At 37.7% G+C, this 16,892-nt stretch overlaps 1 non-coding gene across 1 annotated transcript; it reads left to right on the top strand.

The window, feature by feature from the left end:
- Window positions 1-4,355: 4,355 nt before the first annotated feature.
- Window positions 4,356-4,463, top strand: LOC145123168 (small nucleolar RNA R71). The gene has a single exon (XR_013715041.1). It is a non-coding gene; the product is annotated as a small nucleolar RNA R71 (small nucleolar RNA).
- The last annotated feature ends 12,429 nt before the right edge of the window (window positions 4,464-16,892 follow it).

The following is a 16,892-nucleotide window of genomic DNA, read 5'->3' as shown; positions in this document are numbered from 1 at the left end:
TCACATTGATCAAAGTGCATCATCAATCTTATCCGACCACTCTTTTTTATTACTTCCAACCGACCGCTCCAATATTCATTTTAATGCCCAGTTTGTAACTTCGGTTTGCCCACTCGTTTGTGGATGTTATGATGTTGAAAATATATGGTGTACACCATATTTTTGCAACACCTTAGCCAATTGCTCATTTGCAAAATGAATGCCCTGATCATTAATAAGAGCTTTAGGAACTCCAAACCTCGAGAATAACTTTTTAAGAAAACGCACCACCACTCGAGCATCATTAGTAGATAGTGCTTGTGCTTCCGCCCATTTAGACACATATTCGACTGCCACAAAGATGTATTTATTCCCTTTTGACATTGGGAATGGTCCCATAAAGTCAATCCCCCATATATCAAATATCTCACAAACTTGAATGCTATTTTGGGGCATCTCGTTTCGGGATGAAATATTTCCCGACCTTTGGCATGAATTGCACTACTTTACGTATTGAGCGGCATCTTTAAAGATTGTTGGCCAATAAAAACCCATATCAAAAATCTTATTAGCCGTATATTGTGCTCCATGATGTCTTCCGGTGGGCCCGCTATGACAATGTTTCAAGATTTCTCGACTCTCTTTCCCGAATACACATCTTCTTATCATACCGTCTGCGCAACTTCGAAAGAGGTATGGCTCATCCCAAAAGTAATACTTAATTTCAGAAAAGAATTTCTTCTTTTGTTGTCTTGTCAAATCTTTTGGAATATAGTCACTTGCTAAGTAGTTGGCTAAATCTGCATACCAACGTATTTCTCCTGCTATAACTATAAGATACTCTTCGGGAAAATCATCTCCAATCTTATTTTCTTCTAATTCTTCCAAGTATGGGTTCTCTAGTCGCGATAAGTGATCAACCGCTATGTTTTCCATTCCCTTTTTGTCTTTAATCTCAATGTCAAATTCTTGTAAAAGCAATACCCAACGTATTAGTCTTGGTTTAGCATCTTGTTTAGCAAAGAGATACTTAAGGGCTGAATGGTCGGTGAATACAATTGTCTTAGACAAGACTAGATATGGGCGTAATTTATCAAAAGCATAAACCACCGCGAGCAGCTCCTTCTCGGTAGTAGTATAATTCTCTTGAGTTGGGTTCAAGGATTTGCTAGCATAATAAATAGGATGAAAATGTTTGTCAATTCTTTGGCCCAAAACAGCTCCCACCGCATAATCACTAGCATCACACATAAGCTCGAAAGGAAGGCTCCAATTTGGTGCTATCATAATAAGAGTAGTGGTCAACTTTTCCTTTAACATTTGAAATGCTTCATGACATTCCTTAGAAAAGTTAAATGGGGCATCCTTCAAACGAAGTTGAGTCAAAGGCCTCGTGATCTTCGAAAAGTCTTTGATGAAACGACGATAAAATCTCGCATGGCCAAGAAAGATCCTTACCCCATTTACATTTGTTGGGGGTGGTAGTTTAGCTATCGTGTCAACATTTTGCTCTATCTACCTCTATCCCCAACTTTGAGACCTTGTGTCCTAACACAATCCCTTCCTTTACCATGAAATGGCACTTTTCCCAATTTAGGACTAGGTTTGTCTTCTCACATCTTGCTAACATTAGGTCTAAGTTGGATAAACAATCTTCAAAAGAGGACCCAAAACCGAGAATTCATCCATGAAAACCTCCATAAATTTCTCAATCATGTTGTGGAAGATAGTCATCATGCACCTTTGGAATGTAGCCGGTGCATTGCATAACCCAAAAGGCATGCGTCTGTGTGCAAACGTCCCACTTGGGCATGTAAAAGTGGTCTTTTCTTGGTCTTGTGAGTCAAATGGAATTTGGAAGTACCTCGAGAAACCATCAAGAAAACAATAGTAAAGATGACCGGAAAGTCTTTCGAGCATTTGGTCAATAAATGGTAGCGAAAAGTGATCCTTGCATGTAGCATCATTTAGCTTTCGATAGTTGATGCAAACGCGCCACCCGATTATTGTTCTTGTTGAGATTAATTCGTTATCTTCATTGGTAACCACCGTCATTCCACCTTTCTTTGGTACTACGTGCATCAGACTTACCCATGGGCTATCAGAGATTGAGTAAATGATACCGGCATCTAAAAGTTTAACCACCTCCTTCTTAACCACTTCTTGCATATTTGGGTTAAGTCTTCTTTGGCGTTGAACTATGGGTTTAGCTCCTTCTTATAGGTTGATCTTATGAGAACAATAGGTTGGACTAATCCCCTTAATGTTGGTTATCTTCCATGCTATGGCACCTTGTCTTTTCTTTAATACTTCCACGAGGCTTTCTTTTTCGTGTTTAGCTAGACCAGATGCTATAATTACTAGTTTTTGATTCCCGTCTTCCAAGAATGCATACTCCAGGTGCTCGGGTAAGGCTTTAAGGTCTATTTTTGGCTTTTCGTCAGTCACCACGTCGTGGTGTCGCAACTTTTATTGTCAGATCACGAAAAAACATTTGACCACGGTGTGTTGGTTTCACCACGCCGTGTTGCCTCTTCTGCCTCTTTTGTTACTTCATTATATTTACTTTCTTCCAATAGATTCTCTAATTCTTTCAGATCTAGTTCGGCATCAAGATCACCTTCTTCAAGCACCATACATCCCTCGGTTTCCTTTTCCTTCCATCCTACTAGCTCCTTTTCAAATAGTTCATCAAGCACATCGACAGAAAAGGCCGTATCATCACTTCCTCTTGAATGTTGAATTGCCCGATTAATCCCAAAAGTGACCCCTTCTTCTCCTACTCAGAGAGTGAGTTTGGACTCTCTAATATAAACTAAGGCTCAGGCGGTGCTCAAGAAGGGTCTTCTAAGGATGATTAGGACTTGTTCGTCTTCCTCCATATCTAATACGATGAAGTCCGTGGGATAAAAAAATTTGTCCACTTTGAAGAGCAAATCTTCACATATACCTCTTGGGAAGGTCATGGTCTTGTTAGCTAAGTGTATGACCATGCGGACCGGTCTTGGTTCAGGGAGGTCAAGCTTCTTGAAAAATGAATAGGGCATCAAATTAACACTGGCTCCCAAATCGGCTAGAACATGGCTAGTTGCTAGATTCCTGAATTGGCATGGTAAGGTTATGCTTCCCGGATCACCCATCTTTTTCGGTAACATGTTTAGCATTGCACCGGAACAAGTTTCATTTAATACTACCTTTGATAGTCCCTCCATTTTCTTTCGGTTTGTTAAAAGGTCCTTGAGGAACTTGGCATATTTAGGCATTTCAAGTAGGGCCTCAAGGAAGGGGATATTTATTTAAAGAGAATTTATGTGGTCTAAGAACCTCCGATATTCTTCAGCATGCTTCTATTGAATTTCTCTACTTGGGAATGGAAATGGTGGCCGGTAAGGAATTACGGGTTCATCATTTTTCTTTTCTACTTCTGGCCACACCGTGGCATTTGTAGCACGTCGTGGCGATTGTTCAGATCCTTGTTTTTGACTTTCTTCTTGATCTTTCTTCTCCACATCCGGGTTGTTTCTGTCTATGGGCGTTAAATGAGTAATAATTTTCCTACTTTTCGTGGTAATGGCTTGGATGTGAGCTCCTCTCGGGTTTTGTTCGGTGTTCTCTGAAAGTCCTCCCATGGGTCTTTCATTGAATTGCTTAGCTAGTTTCCCGAGTTGTTGTTCTATGTTGAGGATAGAAGATTGTTGATTTCTAAATAGTGCTTGCTGGTTTTTCATCATCTCTTGTTGTTCCTTCATCAATGTTTGTTGCTCTTTCATCATTAGTTGTTCTTCTTTAATTGCTGCTTCAGTTCCCTCGTGCCTTTTTTCAGATGCGGCTGCAAATCGGGTGAGCATAGTCTCAAAATCAGATTTCTTTTCAACCGGTGGTTCCTCTCTTTGGTAAAAGCCTCTCCCTTTTTGTTCATACTTTTCTTCCTTGGCCTTTTTATATCATCATAGGGTAACCATTTTTTCTTGGGTTTTCGCCAGTCTTCATCAAAACGATCTCCACTCAAGTAGCATGCTTGAACCTTTCGGTTCCCATTCTCATCAAGGTCACAATGCTTAGTCAAATGCGGTCCATTGCAGTTTTCACACCCAACCCGAATAACATGGATTGTTTGATCCATTTTAGTCATTCTTCTATCCATGTTTTGTAGCATTGCCAATACTGCCGACATATCTTTCGAAGCAGCATTAGATGAACCCCTCGTTACGTCATTCCTTGGATTATGGTAATCCCTAGAGTGCTTAGAGAATTCTTCAATGAGTTCCCTAACTTCTGCCGAAATTTTCTTTTTTAAGGGGACTTGAGAGTCAAGGATTTGTCTAGTGGTGACAATTACCCCATCATAAAAGATCGACACTTCTTGTTGCACATTGAGGTCATTTTTGTGGGAAATTCCTAATTAGGCCCTTGTAGCTCTCCCATGCTTCGTACAACGACTCCCCCATTTGTTGTTCAAAATTGGCGATGGACTTTTTGAGCTTAGACACCTTGGATGGTGGGCAAAACTTTTCCGAAAACAATTCACGCATTTTTTCCCATGCAATAATCGTGCCCGGTGGTAGTGCTTTCAGCCAATCCTTCCCGGCTCCCTTAAAAGTGACAGGGAGCATCCTCAACAACACCGTTTCTCTTGGTACATTTAGAATGTTAAAGTACTCGGCGATGTCTTTGATTTCATCTAGATGCTTATAAGCGTCTTCATGATCCTTTCCGGTGAAAGGAATCTCCTTTAATGCAGTAAGGATATGCCCCTTAAGTTCAAATGTGGCAGTGGCGGGTATGGTGGGTTGCACAAGCCCCATACCAGTGTCGTCTCGAATTCTCTTTTTGTACGCCTCCATCGAGAGGTCGACAATGTTCACCATGGTGTTGTCGTGTTCTTTGTTTAGCTCGCTTTCTGTTTCAGATTTGGTTTTGCTTCCTTCCTTTTCTGTTTCGTACTCGGTGTCTTCCTTCGTTGGATTCCTCTTTGTGTCTTCGTCCTTCAGTGTTTTGCTGGATTCTCCCACTTTTCCCTTCTTCTTGCCAAAAACCGACTTGATATTCTTAAAATGTGACTTCTTTGGTGTAGCGGGTTCTCCTACGATTTTGTCTTTGTTTTTGCGAAAAGCGGATTTCGGGTCTTCAAGTGGTGGAATCAAAAATGACTTTGATCCACGGGTCATAAACAATCTGCAAGTAAATAAAGGAAACGCGTAAAAAGAACAAAAACAAAAAATAAAGTCCTACTGTTACGATGCCACGACGTGGTAAAATTTCCCACGTCGTGGTGAGTCAAAAGCAATAAAACCTAGTATAAAAATAAAACTTAATAAACAATAACTAATCCTAATAAAATAACAGAATAAAAGTAATTAAGATTGCACTGTTCCCCGGCAACGACGCCAAAAACTTGATGCATATTTTATGTGTGTATATATTTGTCCAAGTTTGAAATTTATAAAACTAATGTTTCTTTCACTAGACTATTAAACACACTAGGCAGTGTACCTAATTATGTAATAGTATAGCTATGGTAAGAACAAGTGTCGAACTCAAGGAATGGTGTTTTAATTGACTTTATTCTACTATTAACTAATTACGAATGAAATTAGAAAATTTTTTGTTTTTCTAGTTTTGCAAGACTAGTAACTTAAATTACCAAACTAACTATTATCAATTATTTAAGTTGACACTAAACTAAGGAAAGAGAACAAAAATTGAATTAACTAAGGTGAGTAAGAGGCTTTCGTTTAGCTTCGGATTTACTTGTTATTATGGTTGATTTATGGAAGTGCAATGGATTTAATTTCTTTTGTTACCGATTCCTAAGATGACCAAATTAATATTCACTAATTTAATCCTTTAGCAAACTAGCTTATTTATTCGGTGATCAATCGGACAAACTTACAAGTTTACTAGTGTTTGGTTCGAATTGACTAGACTTATAATTGATTGATCAATTTAGTTTATTGATTCAATTCTATATATGATTTGTCATCATATACTAGCTCTTATACCTTTTTACCTACTTTTCTACTTAACCCTAGGTTTTGTTCACAACTATAGTCCTACAATTTTGCAATTCACAAGATCATAAGATTCAAATTCAATTAAGGAAGATAGTCATGCTAACTTAATCAAATTCAACAATAAGTAGAGAAAATAGTTCTCAAAAGTACTTGAGGTTCTTTAATAAGCTAAATCAACAAATAACCAAAATGAATTAAATCTAATCCATAAATTCAACCACAAATAATCAATCCATCCTACACTAAATGAAAGTCATGAGAATTTAGCTCATGATTTCAGCAAACAAGAACACAAAATCGAAATTCAAAGAGTTTGGCATGGTAAAAACTAATCAAAAATCAAAGTGTAGAGATTGGTTGCCTTAATTCTCCTTGCTTCCAAGCCTTAAAACCAGTGTTTTGCCTCCAAAAGTGTCGAATTCTTCAGAGCCAAAAGTCCCAATTCGGAGGAGAATGAGGTCTTTATATAGTTTTCCAAAAATCAGATCACCATGGCGTGGTAAGTTCACCACACCGTGGTCTTTGTGTTTATCCCGTGTTCTACAAGTCTTCGAAATTGATCGGGAATCTTCAAGTCACCACGCCGTGTTAGGGCCACCACGCCATGTTGGGTATATTTTTCATCATTTAAGACCTTTGATCCAAACTTCCAACTTCCAACTTCCAGCATCCGGCTACCAACTTCCAGCTTCCTTTTTTCTCCATGCATGACTTTTCTCCCTACAACATAATTCATAGCAAATTAAGTATCTTTTGTTCTAATAAGGGCATAAAAGTAATTAAAATATTAAATTATGATGTATAATTATATGTATAAATATACACATATCACCCATCCATTGCAACACCCAAGAATAAGGAGGAAAAGGGACCAAACTCAAGATCTAGCTACATAGATAGATAGATAAAAATCTAGATCTTGAATTCTTATAATGGTCCAAAGAGTGCCAAACTGCAAATGTGAGCTTAGCTTGCTAGATCATTCTGTTGGGTTTTATACATAACAAACAATCCTATGTGTGAATGCAACCCTAATTTGAGGATCTATGTTTTCACTATTAGACACACAATCATTGAATACAAAAACTAGAAACCCTAGGCGGCACATGTAATTTTCTAAATTAACATATAATTAGGGTTAGGATACATACCTCTATTATTATATTGTAATAACAATCAAATCCTTGAAGATCTTGAGCTTTGGTAGCAAGCGCCACAAGTGTCGCGCCTCTAATGGCTCACAAACAAACCTAGCAACCAAGGATTACTATGGAGAGAGAGAAAGGAAGTGAAAATTTGGCTCTAAGCCTTTCTTGGAGTGCATGGGACGAAATCCAACCCTATAGGGGTTTATATAGGTGATAAGGAAGGTTTAGGATAAGGCAGGCGTATCTTAGATAACCCTGATCCCTTAACTTCCTCCTAAGACTTCCAAGGCACCCTTAGAGCCCAATGAAACCCTAGAACACTCTATATTTCGTTCCCTACCTCTAAGGGAGGTTCTAGAATGCTTCAATGCTCAACTTTTGAACATTGTCACCTTTAGTCCCTGTAGTTTCAATTAATTCCTTTAATCCCAAAATTAATTCTAAATTAATTCTGATTAAATATTAATTAAACAATATGGTTTCTAATTAATATATTATATCTGATGGGTTTTGTATACTACAACATCCTATGGTGCACATACAACCCTAAATACCTTGGATCTATGTTTTCACTAATTATACATGCAAATGGTTTCCAAGGCATTAAACCTATAACTAACATGTAATTTGTCATAAACAATACAAGATACTAGTTAGAGTAACATACCTTTTTATGTGGCTTGAAGTCTTGATGTATTTGGTGTTGCTAGAAAGACTTTGGCCTTTAAGAACTCAGTGCCCCAAGTGTTGCACCTCAAATGGAATCACAACTCACCTAGGACAAAGGTGACTCTTGAGAGAGAATCCTAGCCTCACCAAACCATCCATATCCTCCAAGAATACATTGGTGGTCATTTTGGCTATGAAGTAACATATTTATATGTGGAATTTTAGAGGTCATGGGTATAACCCAAATCCATACCCATGGGTGTTATGATCCATGGTTCATGTGGCCCAACTCTTTATGTATCCATACATAAACTTGGTCCAACATGGATCATAAGGCCAACACATATAAATATAAATAATTACCATAATTAGTCCCCATAGATTTAATTAGACTCTTTTGATCAGTAAATTAACTCCAAATTAATTCTTGATCAATACTAATTAAAACATATGATTTCATATTAATATATTATAACTTATAATATATTAACAAATCATATATAACCTTCTCTCAAGAGTCCATCCTAATAAATTGTCTTGGTGTTATGCAACCCAAATGGACCATGCTACGCTCGGGTCGAATACATACCAATAATAGTTATGGGCTTAGACATCTAATCCAACAATATCCATAATACATTAATAAATCATTTATCTTGATTTCAAATGAATTTATTAACCAAGTAATAAATTAATAAATCATTCTTCTCTCTGCAACAGTTATCCTATTCAATTGCCAGGTTTGAAGGCAACCCAAAAGGACATTGCTACTATCAATTCAAGTACATACCAATTATAGTTATGGGCTTAGACACCTGATCCAACAGTCTCCCACTTGGATAAGTCTAATAACTATAGTTGCAAGTATAACTTGAAAAATTTACTAGCAAATATTAGTTACCAAAAGCCGCTGTCGAACTCTGACGTAGTCAGTGACGTATCCTTAGATAAGGGATCAAATATTACTCCGTTTTACAAGATATCATATGGACATGAGACATGAATTATAATCAATCTCTGTCCAATAGTTGTTTCCCGTTTTCGGATTCATGACGACTGACTAATTGAACAAATCAAATCAGTCCAGGCTTGGCAAAGCGCTTAGGGTGTCATCACTAAATCATCGAGGGCCCACAAATATCGCTTTTATCCCACATTGGGTAAATGGAACGGATAAAATTCGACTCAAATGCTTGCTTGTACTTACTCATCAAATCACACACAACAATATGTTTTATAACACCAAGTTACTGGTGCGTTTACATATTATCAATGTGCAACCGACTTGCAAACTACAACTCACATGTCTCAGTTTCAAGAATATAAGATATTATCGTCTTACAATCACTCGTGATAAAATCCATGAAGTGATTCACGTGAGCGTTGGTTTATTCCAATACTCAAATCTTATTTCAGGAGCACTCATGAACACTGCATCAAACGTTTGCTATGTCTAAACACTTTAGACAATCTACAGTCAGATTCATGAAAGTCTTACCTCAATAACTACTTCCAAAGTATGATTGACTGTGGATGTTTGAATAACCTAGTTATCCGGGAAGTCAAAACATGCGAAGTGAAACACAAGAATAATCGAATCCAATATGGTCTCAAACTTGTGAGTATAAATAAAACACCTTTTATTTAGTCACCATATTTATTACACATTATTCATTGTATAATGTTTCGAGTGATCAAATTAATACTTGAATCTAAAAACAATAGCTATCCCATGCTCCAAGCATGCATACTATGTTTGCCTGTGGTCCTTACTTTGTGAAATAGATCAATTGAACACATTCCCAATGATGCTCATATCACAATTCCTAATCCTTATCATAAGTGTAAGAATACCAATTCTTGCCACTATTAGAATATGTTTGATTTTAGCATTTTATACAATGATCCCTTTGTAACGCCATGGCACCAAAGTCACCCAGACTCTGCCAATGATATTACAAAGTGCTCTACTGGAGATTGTTATAAAACAACTCTATAGACATGAAGTTTCACATTCAAAGTACATTCCTTTGAACATCCTTCTTGCATAAAAGTTTCTAATCTACACATAGATTCTTAATATCCAACTCCCATTATGAAAACATTTCCATATTTGCCATACGACAACTCATTCTTAACAGAATCCTATCTATTTATAATAATGCCAATATGTTCCATTCAATACTTTACTTCCAACTTCCCTCTAGTGACCAATCCTTAGCGAACCTTAGATCGTCCTTGACAGTTGTTTAATTATTTTAGTCATATCCGGTTCTGGTCCTTTTTTCCCTCTTAATGCCCTAGGCATTTGGAAAATCAGAACTGTCGAATATTACAACATATGTAATTAATCCTATACCCGAAGCGTATGAGATAAGATACATAATGTCTTACATAAAGACATGATACTTTACCAGTCTCTTGCTATAATGTTGTTATATATAGAATTTCCTTATGTTGAACCTTTTCAACATAACATTTATATATATCCTTTGACTAAATTTGATTAAAATTTCTCGATCTAAGCTTTTAGATTTGAAATGAAGTATAAGTTCCTCTCCCTTAATTATAGCAAAACAACTTTTCAAACTCTGGAACTTTGTGAATTGAAACTTCTGTTTTCTATAATTAACATTGCTAACTCGCAACATAATAATCATGCTCCCACTAACATGACAATTATTTCCTTACCATCATAACACTTATGCTCCCACTAGCTTTGACATGTATTTAGAAATCAGTTGGACTTCTAGAAATCAATACTTATTGACTTTCATTACCAAAGTTCATATTTCTGATACGAGATGCTTTGATAAGACTTTATCTAAGCTTCTTAAACTCATACACATTTCCTTAGATAACTCATATGTGTGTCTGAACTAATTCAGAACTTAAAACAATAAGTCCCAAATATTCAGACTAATTGCCAAATCTCACAATTCGAACTATGAAGAGGGATACCGTAATCATAATCGAATTTGAGAATGCAATTTACACAATCACTATCTCCTTAAAATCTTCCTAGTGAAAGCGTTTCCTCACAATCATTTTCATGAAGCGGAGAAAAAACTTATCACTTAGATTTTATGGTGTATACGTTTCTATCCATGCGAATTTGTCATAACCATTATCACAAGACGATGTTTAAATCCAATCTTATATGGACTGAACTTTTTCAATCTTTATTTCTTGCCATCTGGCAGTACAAGGGCCTACCATTGCTTCAAAGTTGTTTAGCAGCTCACCCATACAGATCAATGAACTTTCATCGATTAAGGTGCTTTGCATTTATGCATTCAAATGAGAACTCATAGAGCTCAAATGCATAGTCAACTCAACTGGAATGGCACAGAAACAAGAATACGTCAACACGACAAGTTATAAACCTCAACTCATGTGCCAGTGATTAACAATTGGTTTACTCTTGATTAGTTCTTGAAACGTTTCAAGATCATTTGGACTCCCACTGACCTCTTGACATATAAGATTCTCTTGTCAAAAAACATTCCTTGACAAACACATATTCAAGAGTTAATGCGGGTTCCTATCAAGACAAAACCACAACACACGATTGGTCTTACTTGGTCTTTGTCTTATCCAAGACATCACAACTTACCAATTTCAAACGTGCAGGACTAAGAAACATTTCTGCTCCACATTTGATGATGTGTTATAAACCTACTTACGACATGTCACTCAATACACAATCTTGGATTACGACTCTAAGACTTGATTTTGGAACGAAGTATGATTCACCTTTTGATTTAACCATTCAACAATTTCTGATTACTCTTCTTAGCCATACTAGTGCACTAAGGTGTTCTTAGAGGATCAATAGTGACACAGTTTCATAATCACTAGGTTAATCATTAAACACGATAATTAAGTACTCTCCCTTCTTTTCAGATTGGAGAAACTTTTATCTTTCTGCCTAATTGATTCTTCCTATTCATCGTGCTTTACATTGAAACTTTTTCAATGATTCAGAATCACACTTAATCTTGTAAGTATAACCATGTTTACTAAACTTTTAGTAAATCACGACGAATAGTCTTATTGTTCTTTGTGGTGGACCTGATCAATGCACAATATTGAGTACTAGACCCTTTAGTCCTTCACTTGTCTCACATACTTGTGTGAACAAGGAATTAGTCTTAATTTTCCAAAAGATGAAGGTTCTCAATCATCATACGATGCAAGTCGCACGATTCCAAGTTTCTGTCCAATTGAAAATTGGGTGATGAGAATCTTTCCTTATTTGGAAAATTTCTAACACTACCACAAATATCATAATTAAGAATCACATCCATTTCAGTATTGCTAACAATAGAAACATACAAACATCAATTTTCACAAATGCCATTGCAAGGATATAAATAAGACAAAACCAAAATTTATTTTATTTATAAAAATACATAAAAACTTGTCCTTACAATCGCAATTACAAATGAAAACAAAGTAAATATTCCTAAGCAATCTATCCTAACTCTTCTAAGTAGCAGCTCAAAAATCCGATCTTCGAACCATGCGATCGAAATCCATTTCTTCGTGATCAGACTCAACTCAGTCTTCCTTTTTAGCTTCCTTTCTTTTCTTCGATCCTAAAAAACATCAAAATGTAATCTTATCACATCATGTATTAAGAATCTACAAATAGGAACTTAATAGAGTTAGATAGTGGATTTACCTGAAACAGAGTGATACATCTTGACTCTCCCATCCTTGCGATCTTTCAGGTACATATGGCAGCTTCGCATCCAATGCCCTTTTCTTGGCAGTAGAAACAAACAGACTCTTTTGGAACAACACATGGGACAATTTCAGATTCAACCTTTCTCTTTACCATTTGGTCAAACGGTTTGACCTCGGCCAATCCCTTTCCATTGGTAAGAGAAGACTTTTCTGGACTTCCAATGTTGCCATTGTCAATGTCCATGGAAGTTTGGGAGGTTGATCTTCCCAACAAATTTGCTTGACCAGTGCGCCAAATCATTGCTGATTCAGCAACAATAAGCTAATAGGTAAGATCAATGAGGGTCACGTCATGGTCCATCATATAGTACTCTCTAATGAACTCACTATATGATTCGGGAAGTGATCGAAGAACCAAGTCAACAACCAACTTCCTTGAGACAATACACCCAACATTCCCAACTTGTCAATGTGTGACTTCATCTCCAAGACGTGTGCACACACAAACTTTCCATTTTCGTGTTTATTTGCCAATAGGGCTTGAGTGCCCTTGAACTTTGTGATGGGTTTGAGCCACAAGAACATTCCTATGTGCATATGCAAACCCTAATGCTTGGATCTAGGTTTCTCTATTGTACATGCATTCATCCAAGACTTTCTAACCCTAGATCTAGTGATAATAATTCGAAATTATAATGACCAAAACAGATCTAGAAGATTACCTCTTGTTGCTTGCTTGAATCTTCTTGTCTTTGATGCTTAGAGTCATAAGTGTAACTCCTCTAATGGCTTACAAACACCAATTAGCAAGAGGGTTGTATATGAGAGAGGGAGGAGGCACACAAAATCGGCTCTAGGGTTCTTAGAGAAGCAGTGGCCGATTTCTGTAGCCTAGGGGTTCTATTTATACTGTGAGCAGTTAGGGTTTCAGTCAAAACCCTAATGGACAGCTTAAACATTAAGTAACCCATGGAACTTATGGAATAAGTCCATGGACGAAAATATGATGGGCTCCCATCATAATTTCATTCACCCCTTTAATCCATTGGGTTTTCCTAGCCCAAAAACCAACTATCACACATTTGACAGTTTAAGTCCCCTTTATTCAATTAATCTCTTTTAGTCACCAAATTAATTCTAAATTAATTTATGACTAATTTTAATTAAATAATATGATTTCTCTTTTAATATATTATTCTTATAATATATTAATAAACCATAACATCTTCTCTCTCTCTCCATAAATTACCCTATCAAGTTGCTATGGTGAAGGCAACCCAAAAGGACCATGCACAACCGAGTCAAGTACTTACCAAATATAGTTACGGGCTTAGACACTAATCCAACAGTCTCCCACTTGGATAAGTCTAGTAACTACAAATGTAGCACAATCCGATTAGCAATCATAGCTCTCAAAGACGCTGTCGAACTCTGATCTTATCAGTAACCTGTCCTTTAGATAAGGGATCGTATAGTCCTCTGTTCTAGATATCGTGCGGACAATTACATGGAACATAGTCATACTTATTGTCCAGCAGTTTGTTTCTCGATCTCCTATTCGTCTGAAATAGAACTTAATTGAACACATCAATTCAGTCCTGACCGGGCCCGACACATAAGTCAAAACAAATCATCGAGGGGCCCTGATATCGTTTTTACCCGCTTAGGATAAATGGAACAGATAAACTTCGACTTATATGCATTTACTATTCACTAATCAAATCATACACAACAATGCGTTTTATAACATCAAGTTACTGATGCGTTTACGCATTATCAATGCATAACCAATTAGCAAACAATAAACCATATATCTAGGTTTTAAGTCCATATGATATTATCGTCCTGCGATCACTCGTGATAAATTCCATGAAGTGATTCTAGCAAGCATGGGTTTATTCCAATGCTCAAATCAAACTCATAAGCACTCATGAACGTTGTAGCAAACTTTTGCTATGTCTAATACATTTTAGACAATATACATACCAATTCATGTCAGTCTTCATTCATATCTACTTCCAACATATGAACGACTGTGAACCGTTCGAATAATCTCATTATTCAGGAAGTCAAAACATGCAAAGTGAAACAATAGGTAAACAATTAACATAAGACAACAACCTTACTAATAAATAATACTCTTTTATTTAATCATCAAATGTTAATTACAGTTTATCTATTACACGTTTCTAAACTATCTAATCCAAACTAATATCGTCCTTTAGCCCAATGCTCCTAGCATGCTACAAGTGTTTAATCCTACTCAGTCCCTTTGTAAGCGGATCTGCAGAGTTATCCTCTGGCGATACCCTCTTCACTACGAGGAGTCCTTCTTCCACCCGATGTCGAATAAAGTGATATTTTCTGTCGATATGTCGAGATCTACCGTGATCCCATGGTTCCTTGGTCATGACAACCGCTCCTTCGTGATCACAGAAAATTTCCATGGGCTCCTTTATGGATGGCACAACTCCAAGGTCTCTAATGAAGTTCTTCAACCATATTGCCTCTTTTGACGCTTCGCTCGCTGCAATGTACTCTGATTCGCACATTGAATCAGCTACGGTCTCTTGCTTGGAACTTTTCCAGGTCACTGCTCCTCTATTAAGGGTAAAGACCCAGCCCGACTGCGAACGGTAGTTGTCCCTGTCGGTCTGAAAACTGGCATCACTGTACCCTCGCACCTTTAAGTCATCACTCCGACCGAGGACTAGAAACCATTCCTTGGTCCTCCGAAGGTACTTAAGTATATTCTTCACTGCGGTCCAATGTTCTTTGTCAGGGTTCCCTTGATATCCGCTGAGTATGCTCAAAGCGAAGGCCACATTAGGACGAGTACAAGTCATAACATACATGATCGAGCCAACTGCGGAAGCGTAAGGTACTAGGCTCATCTCTGCTATCTCGACTTCGGTGCTTGGACTTTGAGTCTTACTCAATTTGGCATTACTTTGGATTGGTAACTCTCCCTTCTTTGAATTCTACATACTAAAACGTTTTAGTACCTTGTCCAAGTAAGTATTCTGACTAAGTCCTATCAGTATCTTACTTCTGTCTCTCACTATCCTTATTCCCAAAATATAGGAAGCCTCTCCGAGGTCCTTCATAGCGAAGCACTTTCCGAGCCAGGACTTAACCTCCTGCAGTGTCGGGATATCGTTTCCTATGAGTAGTATGTCATCGACATACAATACGAGGAAGCTAACTATACTCCCAATGGCTTTAACATATACACATGATTCATCCTCGCTTCGTAGAAAACCAAACTCTTTGACTTTCTCGTCGAAACAAAGATTCCATCTGCGAGACGCTTGCTTAAGTCCATAAATGGACTTCTCAAGCTTGCATACTCTATTGGGATGCTTCACATTGACAAAACCCTCTGGCTGAGCCATGAAAACATCCTCAGCCAACTTCCCATTAAGGAAAGCGGTTTTAACATCCATTTGCCATATTTCATAATCAGGAAATGCAGCAATGGCCAGCATCACCCTAATAGACTTTATCTTGGCAACCGGTGAGAAAGTTTGATCATAGTCAACTCCGGGAGTTTGAGTGAAACCCTTCGCAACCAATCGCGCCTTATATGTGTGCACATTCCCATCCATGTTAGTCTTCTTCTTGAAGATCCACTTGCACCCAACCGTCTTACATCCGGGCACATGATCAACCAAATTTCAAACTTGGTTGTCATACATGGACTGAATCTCGCTGTCCATCACCTCTTTCCACTTCGCAGACTCGGGGCCTGCCATGGATTCCTTATAGCTGTTAGGTTCGTCCAGATTCACCAGTGTACTATCACTAATAAACGTATCACCTTTGGTAGTAATATGAAAACCATAAAACTGGGGTTAAACCCTAACTCTATCAGAACGTCTAAGAGGTAAGGACTCGTCAATCGTTTGATCCGGAGTTTCCTCCTCGGGTTGAGCGCCAGCGTTAGAGGTTCCTTCATCACTCGACTCTTGAATCTCTTCAAGATCGATTTGCCTCCCACTGTCCCTTTGGCTTATGAGTTCTCGCTCTCGGAAAACCCCTCTCCTCGCAACGAAGACAACATTGTCACTCGGTTTATAGAAGAGATATCCAAAGGACTTCTGCGGGTAGCCGATGAAAATACATCGCTCACTACGAGGTTCGAGTTTGTCGTGAGTCTCTTGTCTTATGAAAGCCTCGCAACCCCAAACCTTGATATGTGCCAATGAGGGAGCTTTCCCTGTCCACATCTCGTGAGGTGTTTTGGCAACCTTCTTCGTAGGGACTAAGTTAAGGATATGGGCAGCAGTCTCTAAGGCATACCCCCAGAATAAGATAGGTAGTGAAGCACGACTCATTATGGAACGAACCATGTCCAACAAGGTTCAATTACGCCTCTCAGCCACACCGT

Source organism: Lactuca virosa, chromosome 6 (assembly GCF_052849685.1).
Source record: "Lactuca virosa cultivar CGN04683 chromosome 6, Lactuca_virosa_CGN04683_v6, whole genome shotgun sequence".
In the NCBI taxonomy this organism is placed as follows: domain Eukaryota; kingdom Viridiplantae; phylum Streptophyta; class Magnoliopsida; order Asterales; family Asteraceae; genus Lactuca; species Lactuca virosa.
Note: the sequence above shows the minus strand (reverse complement) of the source record. Positions and strands in the feature narration are given on the sequence as shown.